The 19444-nt window shown below is 39.3% G+C and overlaps 1 long non-coding RNA gene across 1 annotated transcript in view; it reads left to right on the forward strand.

Moving 5' to 3' along the window:
* LOC146406931 (uncharacterized) overlaps positions 1 to 19444 on the forward strand; it is a 92484-nt gene that overhangs the window by 48796 nt on the left and 24244 nt on the right. The gene's annotated exons all lie outside the window — the stretch shown is intronic.

Raw genomic sequence — 19444 nt, forward strand, 5'->3', positions numbered from 1 at the left:
GTGGTTAACGAATCTGACTAGGAACCATGAGGTTGAGGGTTTGATCCCTGTCCTTGCTCAGTGGGTTAACGATCCCGCGTTGCCGTGAGCTGTGGTGTAGCTCGCAGAGGTGGCTTGGATCCCGCGTTGCTGTAGCTCTGGCATAGGCTGGCAGCTACAGCTCCTATTAGACCCCTAGCCTGGGAACCTCCATATGCTGCGGGAGCAGCCCAAGAAATGGCAAAAAGACAAAAAAAAAAAAAAAAAAAGAAATTGTGTTCATTGATTTACAGTACCTATCTCTTGTTCTTTTTTAAAATAACTTTTTAAAAGAGATATATTAGGAGCTTGGGGTTTATATATGCATACAACTATATATAAAATAGATAACCAGCTAGGACCTACTGTAGCACGGAGAACTATATTCAGTATCTTATAATAACCTATAATGGAAAAGAATCTGAGCAAGAGTATATATGCATGTATAATAGAATCAGTTTGCCATACACCTGAAACTAATACAATATTGTAAATTAACTATTAAAAAAATCAAACCAGGTTACCCTTCTGAAAAAAAATATTATGTGTATATATTTAATCAATTTATACTTAAAAGCTTGTTAATAAAAAACCAAAGCCCATGGTCCTCCTCCTCACATCCCTTTATTCCTGTTTCTCAGTGGCAACCACTTCTCTTTAGCTCTTTCTTCCAAAATTTCAGTGAATAATATTCTTTAATTGCTATCTTTTGATTTACCAATCTTACTTCTGACTTCCCAGCAGAGTATAGTAGATTTCATCTCCACCCTTTCTCTCTACACCAAATGCACACACAAAAGCATTTACACACAGATATTTTCACCTCCCTAATTAAGTCTGATTGAGCATATCAGAGTCCATTTCATTTTCCTCCATAGAAAACACATTACTCCCAGAGATTTCTATCTTCTCCCTTCACCATTATCTTAGGAACTTCCTTTGTTTTTCTCCTGTGATGAATCTCCTGCTTCCTGGGCTTCATATTGTCCTTCGTGGTTAACTTTCTTGCAGTTCATCCAGTAGCTTCCTCAGAAGGGGTAGAAGGGAGGTACTTCCTTGAGGATTTATTTGTCTTCAAATTTGATGGGTAAATCAGCTAGACAGAGAATTCCACTTTGAAAATCATTTTCCTGAGACATTTTCAGGTACCACTCCATTGTCTTTTGCCTCAGAATACTATTCTTTGTTCTCTTCTTACCCTTCCTTCTCAGTTTTGGGGTTTTTGATGTTGTTTTGTTTGCAAGTTTCTCTTCTTCCTAATGACCTCTAATGCATATGTGTGTGTGTGTGTGTGTGTGTGTGTGTGTGTGTGTGTGTGTATTTATATATAATCTTATCATCTAAATCATCTAAACTAGGGATAAGGGAGACTCTGGATATGGTCCATCCTGGCACAAAATTCCTCTCCATGTAGATGGGCAAAACTAGAAAAGTTATTGGTTTCAAAAATGCAATGGTGGGATGGGGACAGGATAATGGTTATAGACACTCCTATTACAAAAGAGAGAAAATGGAATGTAGAAGGAAGACATAGGTCCTAAGCAATATTAGTTTTCAGGGCCTGGGAAATTGTCTTCTGTGCCTCTGCCCTAGGGCCGAAGTTATCACACTTCCCTACCTCAACTAGCACTCCTACTCACTTTCTGTCTTACCCTGCTTTCTTTTTCTTCAGAACACTTATAAACACCTGACTTATATATTTATTTGTTTATTGTCTGTCTTCTTCCTCCCCCAACCACCACTCTTAAAACGTAAGTTCACTGAAGGCAGGGACTTTGTTTGGTTTGCTACTGTATCTTTAGTACCTAGGATAGTATGTGGTATATAGTAGTTCCTCAGTAAAGACTTGTTGAATGAATAAATAATAGAATGAGTGATGGAAAAAAATAGGAATTCTAAAATATTCATCTCATGGAGATGAAAATGAGCTTTCTCTACAGAACCCTTTGACAATTTCCAGTACGTTTGAAGATGCGCAAACTTTTTATCTAGCAATGCAGCTCTTAGGAATATGCATTAGAGAAACTCTTGCACAAATGCCTAAGAACTTATGTACAAGAATTTTTATTGCTGCATTTGTTTTCTGTTTTTCATTTTTGTTTTTTTAGGGCTGCACCTGAGGAAATTCCCAGGCTAGGGGTCAAATTTGAGCTGCAGCTACCAGCCTACGCCACAGCTACAGCAATGCATGATCTGAGCTGTGTCTGCAACCTACACCACAGCTCACAGAAATGCCAGATCCGCAACCCACTGAGCGAGGCCAGGAATCAAACCCACATCCTCATGGATACTAGTCAGATTCATTTCCACTGTGCCACAACAGGAGCACCAACAGCTGCATATTTTGTAATAATGAATAATTGGAAATAATTGACTATCCAATTATATGCTTATTGAGTGCAGTTTATGTACTAGACACCATCCTAAGTATTGGTAATATTGTGGTTAATATATCAGAAGTTGTTGCTGAAAAGTCAAATTTAGGAATTCAGATTATCGATACTGCAAAGAGCTTAGATTCTAGTGGGAAGAGAGACAATAAGCAAATAAATATATAATATGGCAGGTGGGATTGATGCTGTGAAGAAAAATAGAGTAAAGGGTGAGATAGTGATTTGAGGCATTTATGTGATGCTTAAATCTTTTAAACCAGTTAGCAGTTGTACAGGTAGGAAATTTTATTTGGGAACTTAAGTCCAAAGAAATTCTCAGCTGCATTCAGCATTTTTGTTTATTGGTTTATTTAGTGTACCAGGATGTAAGGGCTGTGAGAGCCCTTGGGCTCCTATCAGTGTGCCTCTTGGATCATCCTTTCTGAGCCTCAAACCCTTACTAAGTGAGGAGCTCTCCTTGACTTAGTGTCACATTGTGGAACACAGCTGATAATTCCAGTAAAATAGACCCCAAAGAGATTTTACAGAAAAGACAGGCAAATTCTTTAATATTAAAATGTAAATTTCAAACAAATGCAAAAGTTGAAGTAATACAACTTTGAATACCTATTTGTTCTTCTAGTTTCAATAATTGTAATATTTTGCCAGATTTTCTCCCTGGTTCTTTCTCTCTCATTCCCGTCTGCCCCACCCCCCACATACACATTAAGTGTTTTGTTATAACACTTGAAGATAAGCACAGACATCATGATCCATAATGTCTAAATACTTGAGTTGCCTCTCCTAGGAGTAAGGACATTTTTCCATCTAAAAACAAAACACACCTTGATCATGTCTGAGAAACTATTGATAATTCCCTTTATCTTCTAATATCCGGTCCATATTCAAATGTTCCCACGTGTCCCAAGACTGTCTTTTATACAGCCATTAAAAAATTGTGGAATCTAAAATATGGAACAAATGATCCTATATAAAAAGAACAAACAAACAAAAAACAGAAACAGAGTGTGGCCAAGAAGAGCAGACTTGGGGTTCCGGGGGGTGGGGAGGGGAGGGAGTGGGATGGATGGGCATTTTGGGGGTTTGGGGAATGCAGATTGTTATATCTGGAATGGATGGGCAGTGGGATCCTACTGTACAGTGCAGGGAAATCTGTGTGATTGATTGGGTCACTTTGTTGTACAACAGAACTTGAAACATTTTAAATTAACTATACTTTAATAACAATAAAAAAGAAAAAAGAAAAAAATTGTGATCCAATCTTGGGTTATGCGTTACTATATTTGGTCACCTTTAGGAATAACCCTACCTTAGGTGCCTATTGCTAAGTAAAAGAAATCACCCTGAAAAGACTACATACTGATTCCAACATCCATGTATGTGATTTCAACTCTATGACATTCTGGAAAAGGCAAAACTATAGAGACAATAAAAATATAAGTGGTTGCTAGGGGCTTAGGGAATGGATGGAAGGATGAATAGGTGGAGCATAGAGGATTCGGGGGGGAGGTCAGTGAAACTATTCTGTATGAGTCTCTAGTGGTCATTATACACTTGTCAAAACCCATAGAATATACAATGAAAATATGCAAATAGGGAACCCTAAGGTAAACTATAGACTTTAGTTAAAAATAAGGTATTCATATGAATCATCATTTATAACAAATATAACTAATGCAAGATGTTAATAATAGGAGACATTGCAAGGATCGAGAGAGGGTATATGAGAATTCTGTGCTTTCTGTTCAAACTTAGTGTAAAACTAAAACTTCTCTAAAAAAGTAAAGTATACTAAATTTTAAAATACGCTTCAGCTCTTTTTATTACTCTGACTAAGATAATTGATTACCTTATGGAGTATACTGCAGTTAAATTTGTCTTATTGTTTGCTTGCGGTGTTAGTAATTTCTCTTTCTCCTTAATGCCCTGTGATCTAGACAAAGCTAGGTCTCAAGGCTTGATAAATATTTTTGTCAATACTTCAGAGATGTTGTGACCTCTTCATGTTGCATCATATCAGGAGGCCCATGCTATAAGATTGCTCCACTTTTATTGATGTTAAGTGTGTTCTCTTAGCCAAGGTAAGAGCTGCCAAATACCTTCCTTGTTAAAAGAATATCTTTTTGTTTTGCAATAAATACATTGTCAGTACAATGATATTATCTAGTCTCCCAGCAAGCTTTCACCTGGTAGTTTTAGCATCCATTGATCTTTTTTGGTTTTTTGAGAGCTGCACCCACAGCATGTGGAGGTTCCCAGGCTAGAGGTCCAATCAGAGCTACAGCCGCCAACCTACACCACAGCCAGGGCAACGCCAGATCTGAGCCGCATCTACAACCTACATCACAGTTCGCAGCAACTCCAAATCTTTAATCCACTGAGGAGGACCAAGGATCAAACCCGCAACCTCGTGGTTCCTAGTCAGATTTGTTTCTGCTGCGCCACGATGGGAACTCCATGATCATTCTTGCCTTAAACAAATATTATGTTAAGAATTGCCAAATGGTTAGCTTTCCAACTATCATTATATCAACATTTCTTATCCAGCATGTCCTCTATCCTTTTTTCTTTTTCTCTCTCTTTCCCCTATCATAGTAATTCAATGAGTTGCAATTGGTTACACTCATTATTATTTTTGATGCTCTCATTGTTCTAAATTTAGCTAGTGGGAGTCCTTTGAACTGGTTCCTGAAAACTTTTGACACAATCCCATTAGTCTTTGGGTGTTTCCTTACTATTTGAAACAATGATATGTCAAGGCTCACCTTGTGCTTTTCCTGCCTTAGACATGGACTTAGCCATTTCCCCCAAAGAGCCTTAGTTCCTTTTACTAGAGAATGATGTTATTGTTGTTTTCTGGTTATGAAAGCAATACATGCTCATTGCAGAAAAATTAGAAAAAGCAGTATAAAAGAATATGAAAAGCACATATTACTCTACCATTTAGAGCCAACTACTCTTAACATTTATTGTACTTATTTCCAGTTTAAAAAATATGTATCTAGGAGTTCCTATTGTGGCTCAGTGGTTAACAAACCCGACTAGCCTCCATGAAGTTGTGGGTTTGATCCCTGGCCTCACTCAGTGGGTTAGGATCTGGCGTTGCCATGAGCTGTGGTGTAGGTTGCAGATGTGGCATGGATCCCTTGTTACTATGGCTGTGGCATAGGCTGGTGGCTGCAGCTCCGATTAGACCCCTAGCCTGGGAACCTCCATATGCCATGGGTGTGGCCCTAAAAAGATTAAAAAAAATGTATCTATAAGTAAGTGATTATTTTAAATATAAATTATGGCTTGATATTGCATATTCTGGATATATGCTTTTTATCAGCTGCATCCATATAATAAGATATTCTTTGAAATCATGATTTTAATGCTTTTTATTACAGAAACTATGGCTTAAAGTTTTTGAATCTTTCTCAGAGCATCATAACCACCTATTGTGATAAAACTAAAACCATTCCATGGCTATTAAGCTGCATCCTAAAGAAATTAGGGCATTAGTTGAGTATTGAAAAAAAAATAACAGTGCTATGAAATGAAGACGTTCCTAGAAAACAAATTTTAAAAAGGCAATTCATTCATGTGAGATTTGCTCTACTAGATACTGTGAATGGTTATATTTTCCTGAATCTAGGTACTTTAGTGTCTTAAAGACAGAAACCTGATACGTAAAATACCAGGGAATCTACTTGAAGTTCCCCCAAATTGGAATCAATTTCTTTTAAATATAATTGACAATAAATAAAAAGAGATTACTCTTCCTTACTTATTCCTTGCTGTATGATAGTGAGAATGTTATTTAATTGCTCTCTGACTTAGCTTTCTCATATATAGATTAATCATAAGTTCCTCCTACATAGCATTATTGTAGCAATTGAGTAATTACTAAAGTGTTTATCTGGCATAGAGTAAGGGCTCAATAAATGACAACTGTTAGAATTTGTTAGAATTATCACTGCAAGCTAGAATGGTGAGTAGGATTTGGGCTAACAATGGAAGAGCAGGATTATGCTGATGGTGGTGGGATTGAAAGGCATTCTGGGAGCAAGAGAAAACCCTAGCATAGGGTTCAGAACACACAGGTTCTATCGAGCAAACGTGTTGAGCCAGGTAGGTATTTCCATGCGAAGGTTAAACAAGCCTGCTCTCACAGTAGCACTGCAGCACAAAGTAAGCAATTACCTTGCATCCTTCTTCTTTTGTCATATGCATGTGTTTGCATATACAAGTCTATAATTTCTGTTGACTTGGATCAAAGAGGCGTTTTTTAATAGGGAGAGTTGAAATTTTCTCATTGGAAAGTGGACAGAATATTAGCTAAACTCATGCCCATTTGGATTTTAATTGTGCCGAAAGAGATTTTTATAGCTTTGAAATCTTTTCAGGGTCCACCTTATTCCAACTTCCCTCTGCTTTTCTTTCCTCTTTCAGATCTGATGAGGTCCTTGGACATGACCCCTAGACATCCTAACAGGGTTATAAAGTGGTCAAGCACATGTGTAGACCATGTCTAACTGCATTCCTACAGAAAAATTAACGAATCCTCTGGGTCATGCCTTTCCTCATCTTTAGAACAAGAATTACAACAATAATATCTACCATATAAGGTCATTTTAAGAATGAAGTGGGAGTTCCCATCGTGGTCCAGTGGTTAACGAATCCGACTAGGAACCATGAGGTTGTGGGTTCAATCCCTGGCCTTGCTCAGTGGGTTAAGGATCCGGCTTGCCATGGGCTGTGGTGTAGGTCGAAGATGTGGCTTGGATCCCGTGTTGCTGTGGGTGTGGTGTAGGCCAGCGGCTACAGCTCCAATTCAATCCCTAGCCTGAGAACCTCCATATGCCCTGGAGAGTGGTCCTAGAAAAGGCAAAAAGACAAAAAAAAAAAAGAATGAAGTGCAATGTCATATATGTACCATCTAATACCACACCAGAAATTCATGTAAGTAGGATAAACAAATAGCAATATTTATATTTATGATGACTGTATTTAAGACACCCTTCTAGTTTCAGCATTCAGAGCCTCCCTCCCATTGCATTGTTTCTTATAAACTAGAATATCTGCCAGCTACTTTGTCTTAAATATGAAGTACTTGTATATTAAGAAAGAATCACCTATGTCTTTTCCCACGCTAGTTATCCATGCAATTTGTTCATTAATTCCACAGACATGTTTTGAGCACTTCATTATACATCACTCTGCTGGATCCTAGGCATTCACAGAAGGTGCACTTATAAATATTCCAGTCCCCTGTGATAATGTTCAGGGTTGAAAGTGGGAAGGCATGTCTGGAAATGCTACTTATTAAGTGCTAAAATCAGAATGAATGAAAGGGCTTAAGTCACATCTTGCAGAGTGCCTCAAAGGCAAGGAGGGCATTTGATAGCTTTATCTGGGAACATACTCTACATGAGTGGTCGTGGGGTGGGCAGGAAGGATGGCTATATCCCTGAAACATATCCAGTTCCTTTTGGGTTTGTCCTGGCAAAGGTGAGAGCCTCATGCAGCTGTCTTCTCAGAAGACCATGACAGACTTAGAGACCAGAGTCAGCAATATGTGTTTACATTCAGATCCCTAAGCAATATTTTTCAAAGGGCTTTCCTTTAGCCTACCACTTCTAAAAATGTCCTGGATTTAGAGTTTTGGCTGAGGGGTTGAAGAGGTATACTGCAGAATATTCTGGCCTCAGACAGGCTACTCCAAGTCTCCCTAAACCATCTGCAGATTTCAGCTATATTTAGCAATGAACATTTAAACAAAGAGAGGACAATTTATTGGATTAATGAGCAGAGGTAAAAGAGAAATGATACCACTTGCCTGGCCTCCCTCACTCATCCATTAAACACAGAGTTTTGAGTGCTTTTTGTGTACCCGGCTTTGTGCCAGGTATATGAACCTGGCAGATTTCAAGGCATTCCTCTTCTAGGGGCAAAATGACCCTGAGACCCAGTATTAATCACTAGTATTAATTAATTAGTATTCATTGTACCAACCACAGATCTTTTGCAAGGGCCCTCATCTTTATGGTTCCAGAAAGGAGTGGGAGAGGGATAGGCATCAGGGAAATACCAACTGTAGCAGCCCCAGCTCCCATTAGGAAAGAATCACCAGTTTATCTTAACACTAAGTGTGTTATTTCTTATTGTCTCCTTGCCCACTAAAGCCTCATCAGTGAGATTATCTATTTGCTCAATTTCTCTACCTTACTTAGGGAAACAAGTTTAAGAAATCTGAGCATTCTTCTGGCTGGGTCAAACTGACCATGATAAAATTAACATTTGCTTCAGAATACATTTTGATCTAAACCATTCTCTGTATCTAAACCATTCTCTCTATCTAAACCTTCAAGAGCATTGGAAAAATGCTAAGTGCGTTGGTCGATGCTTTATCTACCTTTCCTTAAAAGCTAGAGTTAGCTCATCCCAAACACATCTTTCAAAACTACCTTCATTATCTGTAAAGATACTTTCAGGAGCAAGTAACAAAACACCTGATTCAAACTGCATTAAAGAATAAAGAATGACATTGTGGCAGCACAGGAAGGCAGCCTGAGAGGCTGGTTGATTAAGTGGAGCAACAATGTCTACAAGGAGCCAGGCTATTTTATTCTCTTTACCCCACCATCTTCTGTATTGGCATCATCAGTGGAGTAGTAAGGTGTCTGCAACAGTTTAGGTGCCAAACCAGGACACCTGCCACAATAGTCTTAAGAAGAAGAGACAGACTCTTGGTGCTTTATCATAAGAGGCTTCCCCAGAAGCCCCAACAGATTTCAGCTTCCATCTCTCAGTGGTCCCTTAACTCCACACAGGCAAGAGAAATGGGATTACACTTGGCCAGTGACTGCCACCGTTAGAACTGGAGGTAGATTCAGCCTCACATGAGGCACGTGGCTACATGGGGGAGAGATGGACATTGGAACGAAGTTGGAGTTCTTCAAGTAAGAGAGTGGGAGAACAGATGCTGGGTAGATTACATTGAATCTCAGGAAACAGAAAACCTAACTTACAAGGGGCTTAGGCCAAAAATTTATCTTTCTCTCACAACAAAAGATTGCATGAGCTGGAGGCTGGCATTGAGTCAACAGCTTGGTGATATCATGGAGAGAAACTTAATGATGTTCTTGACCTTTCTCTCCCTCGTGTTTGTTACTTCTTGGCCCCCTAGATGGCCTCTCAAGTTCCATACATCATGTCTGCATTCAAAGCAGGGAGAAGGGGGGAAAGGACCTGGGCTGTACAAAGTACTGTGCATTGGAATCTGCCGGGGCCAGCTCAGCAGGATGGGGAAGAATGGGTGCTGTGGAACTTAAGGAAAAATAGTTAACATAAAACAAGACACAGAGACATTTATCTTAAGTAAAGGTGGGAGCCGGGGGACTCAAGGTCTCAGGGACCAAGAGCGCGGGACTCAAGGTCTCAGGGACCAAGAGCACACTGCCTCAAGAAACCACACTGCTTTTATTGTGAGATTAAGTGAGGAGTGGCTATGGGTGGATGATACAGGGTTTGTTTAGAAAGCCACTTAGGTGGTAAAGGGTTAAGCTCTTACTCTGACCTCTAGGCACATAACAGTTCTTAAGCTTAAGTCACTTATGCCTTTAGGTCTTTGCTCTTAAACTTAAGTCATTTACCAGCACTGTGACTGTTTCTCCAAGAAGGAAAGTAAGACAAGAAGATGGGATAAAGTAAAGAAGGACAAGATGGAGTTTTCAAGGAAACATGTCTTGCAACAGGAATCTGTGGGGCAGACCAAAGAGCAGATTTGATCAATTGCCTTATCTTATAGGGATCTAAGAAACATACCCTAGGAACCACAACATAGTGTCAGTACCAGGAGAAGTATGCAGACACCTACTACAGGAGCAACAGAACAGGCATCGTAGCTTCCCACCCCACCCCCACATCTGTTCTCCTCCACCCACCGTGTCGCAGTCCTGCTGTGTTGCTGGCCTTGCTTCAGCTCCAGGCAGGCTTCCAAAAATCATGGCCTGCACACCTGAAGTGAGCAGATCTGTATGTACTTGTCCTTTAAATGGACGCTGCTTTTTCTATCAGGAAGACAGATAAATATATCAGAGACTCATGGATGACAATATTGTCTTGGCCGGAGTCCAGGGTGGTTGGGAAGAGAGAGCTTTTAATGGGTCTGGCAGCAGAGCAGTTGAGGTGTGACTGAATGTAACAGAGGACGAGGACCTCTTTGGCGATGACATTATCTGAGCTTGGGTGGGCTCTTGGCTCAGGTTTCAGATGGCCAGGCATCTTTTGCTGGCAGCCATTCAATTGACACATTACATTCTGTAACCATGAGTTAAGTTTGGAAGAAGGTTAAGGAAAGAAGATATTCTTTAGTTAGTCATTTGGGGGTTGGCTGTCTCCCTAACGTCTTAAATTTGGGAAGAGCCAGGGATATATGTCTTGCTTGCCTTTATACCATTGCCCGAACCTCTGGCATATGTGGGTTTTCTCTTGCCTTTAGTAACATACTCCAGGATCTTACAATGCCTTGATGCCACCCACACTCTCTCCCCTTCCCCCAATTTCCTCTTCCCCATCTTGCCAGCATCTCTCCCTGCCTTGTTTGCCCTTCATATGCAGATTGGATAGTTTCTCTGAAGCGGCCAAAGCCCTTCTTCTTCTTCTCTTTCCATAGCGAAAGAACTACAGCTCTGTCTCCCTCGGCTTCTGGAACTCACTCTCTCCTGGGTTTAGTTCCTTGAGCGCTTCTTCTCACATGTCTCTTTAAATGTCTGTTTCCTCTGAGCCTTGTCCCGGGCTCTCTTCTTTATTTCTCATGCTGTATCCTGCCTGGGTCCTTCATCAAAATTTACAATTGAAACCTCTGCTTCTGTCTCCAGCCCGAGTCTCTCTCCCAAACTCTGCATATTATGAGATATCTCCACTAGCCTATCCCATGGGTATACCCAGCTCAACATGGCCAAGACTGGGGGCAAGCTCTTGCCCCCAAATTGGAGTCCTCTCTCCCTCTTTTTTTTTTTTTTTCCTGGCTATACCTGCCAGCATATGGAAGTTGCCGGGCCAGGGGTCAAATGTGAGCTTCTGCAGCAACCCAAGCTGCTGGAGAGACAACGCTGGATCCTTAACCTGCTGCACCACATTGGAACTACAAGATTCCTCTCTTTTTAAAAGGATACTTGCACCTGTAAGACAGACGCCTGTAAGTCATCCTAAAATCCTCTTGTGTATGCATTTCATGTGCCAGTCACCATTATTAAGATATTGCCATCTGGGAGTTCCCATCGTGGCCCAGTGATAACAAACCCAACTAGTAACCATGAGGATGAGGGTTTGACCCCTGGCCTCACTCAGTGGGTTAAGGATTCAGCATTGCTCTGACCTGTGGTGTAGGTCAAAGACGTGGCTTGGATCTGGTGTTACTGTGGCTGTGGTGTAGGCCGGCGGCTGCAGCTCCACTTCAACCCCTAGCCTAGGAACTTCCATATGCCGCACCTAAAAAGACAGGAAAAAAAAAAGATATTGCCATCTGAACATGTGACATACTAAACCCTTTTTTCAAAACTTCCATCACAGCATGTCATTATTTGGTCCCTTTCATGTGAAATATTCCCCTGCTCCCTCTTTCTTTCCAAGCCAACTTAAATGAGTTGCCCTGCCTCTGGGACCCAATAGCAGCAATAGCACCCAGCTGCTTTTTCTATTGTAGAACTTATGATTAGATATTTTAATCATGTGTTTCCTTCTTCCTCGCCTATATTAGCTGTGATTTCCTCCATGATGACAGCTTTGTCATAACACTTTTACAATCTCCAACAACCAGCATACATAGGACCTGACACGTACTAGTTAAAAAATCAATATTTGTTGTATGAATTATTCAACAAAAGGTTAACAACATTTTTATACTGTAAAAGTTCATCAATACATTTTGGTCCATATAGAAAAGAAGAGAAAAAAAGCCACCTACAGTCCTACCATCCAAACCGAACTATAGTCACATTTGGGTATATTTTCTTATCTCTAGTTCTGCAGGTAAGATTTGTTTTTACCTAAATGTAATCATACTGTACTTGTATTTTAAATCCTGCTTTTCTACTACAAATGCATTTTTTATATTGTTAAATATTTTTCCAGCTTTATTAAGATATAATTGACATATACCTTCACGTAAGTTCAAGTATACAACATGATGATTTGATATACATATATAAATGATTACCACTATAATAGTTAACACCTCCATCACCTTATGGTTATCTTTTTGTTTGTATGGTGAGAATACTTAAAATGTTCTATTACTCATCCATAAAAAAAAGAATGAAATAATGCTATTTGCAGCAACATGAAGGGACCTAGAGATTGTCATATTAAATGAAGTAAGTTGGACAGAGAAAGATAAATATCACAAGATGTCACTTATTTTTGGAATCTAAAAAAATGATACCAATGAATTTATTTACAAAACAAAAATAGACTTACAGACATAGAAAATAAAACTAAGGTTACCAAGGGAGGAAAGTGGAAGAGGGAGAATTAGGAGCTTGGATTAATGGATACACACTACTATATTTAAAATAAACAAGCACCTACTGTACAGCACAGGGAACTATATTCAATATCTTGTAATAACTGAATACTTTTGTTGTACACCTGAAACTAACATAATTTTATAAATTTATACTTCAATTTAAAAATAAAAAGTTAGGAGTTCCCGCTGTGGCGCAGCAGGTTAAGGATCCAGTATTGTCTCTGTGGTGCCACAAGTTTGATCCCTGGCCCGGTGCAGTGGGTTTAGGATCTGGCATTGCTATAGCTGTGGTGGAGGCTGCAGGTGCAACTCAGATGTGATCCCTGACCTGGGAACTTTGATATGCTGTGGATGTGGCCAAAAAAGAAAAAAATTAAAATTAAAAATTAAAAACAGGAATTCCCATTGTGGCTCAGTGGAAATGAATCTGACTAGTATCCATGAGGACACAGGTTCAATCCCTGGCCTTGCTCAGTGGGTTAAGGATCTGGTGTTGCCGTGAGCTATCATGTAGGTAGCAGACACTGCTTGAATCCTGCCTGTTACTGCAGCTGTGGGATAGGCCAGCAGCTACAGCTCCGAATTGATCCTTAGCCTGAGAACTTCCATATGCCGTGGGTGCAGCCCTAAGAATGATTTAAAAAGAAAAAATTAGAAACAGATGTTCTTAGCAACTCCCAAGTGTTCAGTGTGGTATTGTTAACTATAGTTACCATGATCTACATTAGATCCTCAGAACTTATTTGTCCTCTAACTGTAAGTCTGTACCCTTTGACCAACATCTCCTTGTTTCTCCCACTCCCCCAGCCCCTGGCAACTCTGTTTCTATGAGTTTGGTTTATTCAGATTCTACATATAAGTGAGATTATATGGTATTTGTCTTTGTATGACTTATTTCACTGAGTATAATGCCTTCAAGGTCCATCCATGTTGTTGCAAGTGGCAGGGTTTTCTTTTTTAAGGGCTGAATAATATTCCATTATATATATAAAATGCTTTATATATATAAAATACATATACTTTATTATATATACATATATATTATTGTTTACTCTTTAATTTGATTAATAACTACTTATATATAGATTTTTCTGTTTATGTATTCAATTCAATATTTTCCTTTATGATTTCTTCAATTGATTACAACCTTAGAAAGGGCTTTCTTATTTATAATTCAGGCAAATATTTAGCTATCTTTCCCTCTAATAGTTTTATGTTTTGATAGACTCTTATATTTAATGCCTTTATTACTTGAATTTATTTTGGCATGTCTTGTAAAATAAAGAACTAACTTGATTTTTTTCTTCCCAGAGTTAAGCAGTAGGATAAGCATCATTTTTAATAACATTATAATATTCTGCTTTGTATTGCATTTCAAGACAAGATAGCTAAAAGGAAGTCCAGATAATGTTTCTGATTAAATAAACCTCATAATATAATTTGGAACTTGAGTTAAGTGTATGACCTTCCAGGAGACAGGGGCAGTGTAGGGCCAAGTAGGATTTAGGCCTTGGAAACAAGGAAAACTCCTATTTCTTGGAGTATCTTTTAGGCTGGTGCAGGTGCAAATAGAAAAAGCAGGAAGGTGCTTATGGACCCATTAGCCCCAGGAGCATTCATACATACAAAGGACTGGTTCAGTAATGTCAGGTGTGATGTTACTGCTTCCATTTCTATGGAGGGCTGTAAATACAATAAGATGTGAGTAAAAGAGAGCAGATGGAGAAAACAGTATTTTAATTTGCATCACTTCATACCCAACCTCAGTCCTGACTGTTAAACAAACAATGACTCATATCTCTACAAGTTGCTAAATATTTTAAAGACCATAGGAACACTATATGAGCCAAATGCAAATTTGTCTGCAAAAGCATAAGCTGCCCATCATTAATGTGTACACTTCATATATTTATTCAAAAGTCAGGATGACTTTCCAATAGGAAAGGAATCAATCATGAGGCCATTCCGTCCACCACAGGTATGGATCAGGAGAGTCAAGACGCATGACAGTAGTCTGCCTTCACTTTATAGAGCTGGGTTTTGTGTGGAAACTCAAGTTCAGCACCTTGCACAACTTGCCAAGGCCTCTGGTTGATTTAGTAGGTCAAGGCGAGTCAATGTGCTTATGCACAGTACTGGGAAATTTGTCTTGTGCTCTTTTTAGTCATTATTACGGAAAGACTTTACTTCTCACAATACCAGCATTGTCATTTTGTAGAACTGAGTGCATCAGCCAAGAGAAAAAAAAAAAAAAAGAAAAGAAAAAAGAGAAAGAATAGAGAGAGAATAAAAGGAAAAATTTGCAGCTGTGCATGCAAGCACTCTCTCTCTCACACACACACACACACACACACACACACACACGGCTCAGCTTTACTGATGAGATCTTGGAAATGAAACAACTTTGTAATTCATGCAATTTATAAAACAGACTAAAAACCATCATTCAATAAGTGGTTGTCACAGAAACATAACAAATCCTTAAATTTACCCAGCCACAGCCTCTATGCAAGGCATCCAGACTTTTCTCTAAAAAAATGGTCAAATGTTCAAGTTGAAACTTCCTTGTCTAACATTTTGAGGTTTTCAACGTGATTTTACATGCCCTTTGTCATTTACTAATTGTTAACTAATAATTATTTCCTGGCTTTCTCCCAGCCAGGTTCCAAATTTGTTGAGCGCAGAGGTCGCATCAGCTTTGTTTATGGCTCCCCAGCCTGAGTGCCTCATGCCTGGAAGTTTGGAGTTAGTCCTGGTACTTCACCTACAACTTTCAGTACAATCCTAGGCAAAAAAATACTCCTGGTGCCTTGAGTCCATGTTGTTTGATGGCCTTTAAGGATGAAAAAGACAGGATTTAACCATAGCTAATATATGATGATGGCAAAAATAACTGGCGTCTGGCAAAAAATGAGTTAGCTACCATATTATTTAAGAATGATGATCTGATTTGCGGATTGTCTGGGCCTCTGCCTTTCTGCTCCTTTGAAAGGGGAAGTGAGGACAGGGCACTGCAGATTTTTCAGTCTGGGTGTAGATGCCACTTCCTCATATTAATCTGGTCAAATGCAGCTCCCAAAAGCTTTTTCTTTGCATGTAGTAAGTGATAATCAGGGGTTGGGGGAGGAATGGTTGTTTCTTACACCATCTTTGAAGATCTTTATTCATGTTTTATTTCTAGCAATTAAAAAATTGATTTACTGGTAATATTTAAAACTATGAATCATTAACTTTTTTGAAAGATATCTTTATCAACTTGTCATTAAAATAATTATATTTTTAGAGCATTTTCATCACCTCAGAAAGTTTCCTTATACTCAGTTACAGTTAATTACAGCTCCCACCCCTAGCCCTAGGCAAATACTGGTCTGTTTCTGTTTCTATACATTTGCCCTTTCTAAACACTTTATACAAATGGAATCAGACATATAATATATAGTCTTCTGTATCTGGTCTCATCACTTAGGATAATCTTTTTGAGGTTCATCCATGTTGTAGCATGAATCAGTAGTTCTTTCATTTTAATTGTTGAATGTTATTTCATTGTATGGATTTACCATATATTGTTCATGAATACTTACCATGTTCACCAGTTGATGGATGTATTAAATTTCCAGTTTGGATAGTTATGAATAACGCTCTTATAAACCTTCACATCTGTATCTTTATTGTGGACATATGTTTTCATTTCTCTTGTAATGATTCTTAGGAGAGAATTGCTAAATTGTATGGTAAATTTACATTTAACTCTTTGAGGAACTGCCAAACTGTTTTCCAAAGTGGCTGTATCATTTTACAACTCTAACCAGCAATGCATAAAAATTTCAATTTCTTCATGTTCTTACCAACACATGGTATCTTCTGTCTTTTTGATTCTAGTCATTCTAATGGGTGTTTAATTGTATTCCATTGTGGTTTAAATTTCCATTACCTTGTGACCAATGATGTTGAGCATCTTTTAATGTTCTGATTTCCATTCATACATCTTTGATAAAATATCTATTCAAATCTTTTGCCCATTAAAAATTGGACTATCTTCTTATCTTTGAATTATAACAATTCTTTGTATGTTCTAAATAAAAATCATTTACAGATATATGCTTTGTAAATATTTCCTCCCAGTCTATGGCTTATCTTTTCATTTTCTAAATGCTGTCTTTTGAAGCACAAAGTCTTTACATTTTGATAAGGTCTAATTTAGCAATTTTTTCTTTTGTGTCATGACTTTGATGTCAACTAGTTTATATTAAAATCAAAATGTGTATATAGGAGTTCCCGTCGTGGCGCAGTGGTTAACGAATCCGACTAGGAACCATGAGGTTGCGGGTTCGGTCCCTGCCCTTGCTCAGTGGGTTAACGATCCGGCATTGCCGTGAGCTGTGGTGTAGGTTGCAGACGCGGCTCGGATCCCGAGTTGCTGTGGCTCTGGCGTAGGCCGGTGGCTACAGCTCCGATTAGACCCCTAGCCTGGGAACCTCCATATGCCGCGGGAGCGGCCCAAGAAATAGCAACAACAACAACAACAACAACAAAAAAGACAAAAAGACAAAAAAAAAATGTGTATATAAATATATTTAATATTCTATTCAAATATGTAATTTATGCAAATATAATGTTTAATATTATTTAAAATATATATTTAAAGGAAAATTCGAACCAAATATTTCTCTTTTATCCCTCCTGCCCTACTTTGCATTGTGAATAGAAGCAACAGTAGTACTCTGTTATAAATTAGCATTAAGATTTTTCAAAGCCCTGATGACAGACATCCACTGTGTATCACCTAGGGCCCAGAGCCCTAGTCTGTCACCTGGGCCACGGTACCAATGCAGGCACACTTCCTAAACCCAGCTTGATTTAACTGTAATATTCAAGCAGACAAAACTACACAGCCACTCTTTTGTCTGCTTTGTTGATTTCCTTCCTGAATTGTGCTTCCTGTGTATGTTTTTGTCATTTTGCTTCATTTTTTCCCCCTGCCTCTGCTGGAGTTGTCACCACATGGATAGAAGACCCTCAAATCCCTAGGCAATTGTTTCTCCAAAGGGTTGCTGGATTTGTTGTTTCTTTCTTGTGCTGAGAGCTATATGCCTGCCTTTTGTTGAAAACAAAAGTATCATTAATATAATGCTTCATGCTTCTGAGACATCTTTCTCATTAGTGCCTCAGCATACTTAGCAAAGTCAGGTTCTAGAAATAAAGAGAAGTGTGGTGGTGTTGACAGTGCAAGCAGAATCCCTTTTTCACATGGCAAGGCAGGGGGTGAAAAAGAATTCTGAATGACAAACTCAAAAATCTTTACGAGAGGCACCTGAGTTTACTCCTCCTCCTGAATCAGCCATCAGTGGGCAGCAAGAGATGACAGGTGGAAGCTGGGACTGTGTCTGAGCAAAAAGGAAAAGAGGGAGAGTCAGAGAATGGAGAGAGTAAGTCGAGAGGGCCAGAGCCAGCAGAGAAGGATGGTTGAAGGCGTAGGGAATGAGTGCCTCACTAACCATGCTAAATGCCAGCAAAGTGTGGCAATTGTTGGGGGGAGGGGAGACGTTGACCTGAAACTGGAGTAGGGATACATCCTCTTAGATGAAGAGGCAGAAAGAAAGCAGCTACAGATAAAAGTATTTTGGGGGATGTAGTATACAAAGGAAAGAGGGCGTGCCTGGTGGAATCAATTTTACTTGATGAAGTAGGCGATGAGGTCATCTGAAGAGTTCAAGTAGCAGAATTAAAATGTGAAGTTTGGGGATTAACAGTGAGGGAGATGGAGTCTAGAGAGAACAAAATTTAAGTTTAAAGATCAATGATTGAGGACAAGTAGGATGAGTCAGAGAATGAGAGGGCTGTGTGGTTTTCTCCAGCTGCACTTTATGGCTGGAATTTAGGAGCAATGGGAAAATGGACTGATACAGGTTTGAGGTTCCCTGGAGGAGAAGGCTGACACAAGGATATGGGGAGAGGAGGTCCCTGGTGGCTCAGTGAATTAAGGATCCAGCACTGCAACTGCTGTAGCTTAGGTTGCTGCTGTGGCGCAGGTTCAACCACTGCCCCTGGAACTTCTGTATGCTGCTAGTGCAGCCAAAAAACCCTTAAACATACAAATGAAAAACAAGGAGTCAGGAGGAATATCCAGGTGGGAAGAATAGTTTGGATGATTAACCATATCTTCCAGGAGGGTTAGGAGAGGTAGGGAAGCTAGAAGATGTTGATACCAGTGATTTCCAAACTTAATCTGTATGTAGAATCACCTGAGGAGCTCTTATAAGTCCAAAGTCCAAGACACATTCCAGGTGAATTAAACCACAGTCCTGGGGCCTGGGATGCAAGCACAGACATCCGTACTTTTTGAAGCTTCTCAGTAATTCTCACATGAAGATAATTTGGGAACTACTAGGCACATACATTAGGACAGTGGTTCTCAAAGTGTGGTCCTGAAACCAGTAGCGTTAGCATTGCCTTGCTACTTTCAGAAATGCAAATTCTTGAGCCCTGCCCAGACTCACTGAATCAGAAAATCTGGGGGTGG

Source organism: Sus scrofa, chromosome 1, assembly GCF_054392235.1.
Source record: "Sus scrofa isolate SSC_HxYL_T2T_F1_AM1 chromosome 1, Sscrofa_HxYL_maternal_Yorkshire_Landrace_v2.0, whole genome shotgun sequence".
NCBI lineage: Eukaryota > Metazoa > Chordata > Mammalia > Artiodactyla > Suidae > Sus > Sus scrofa.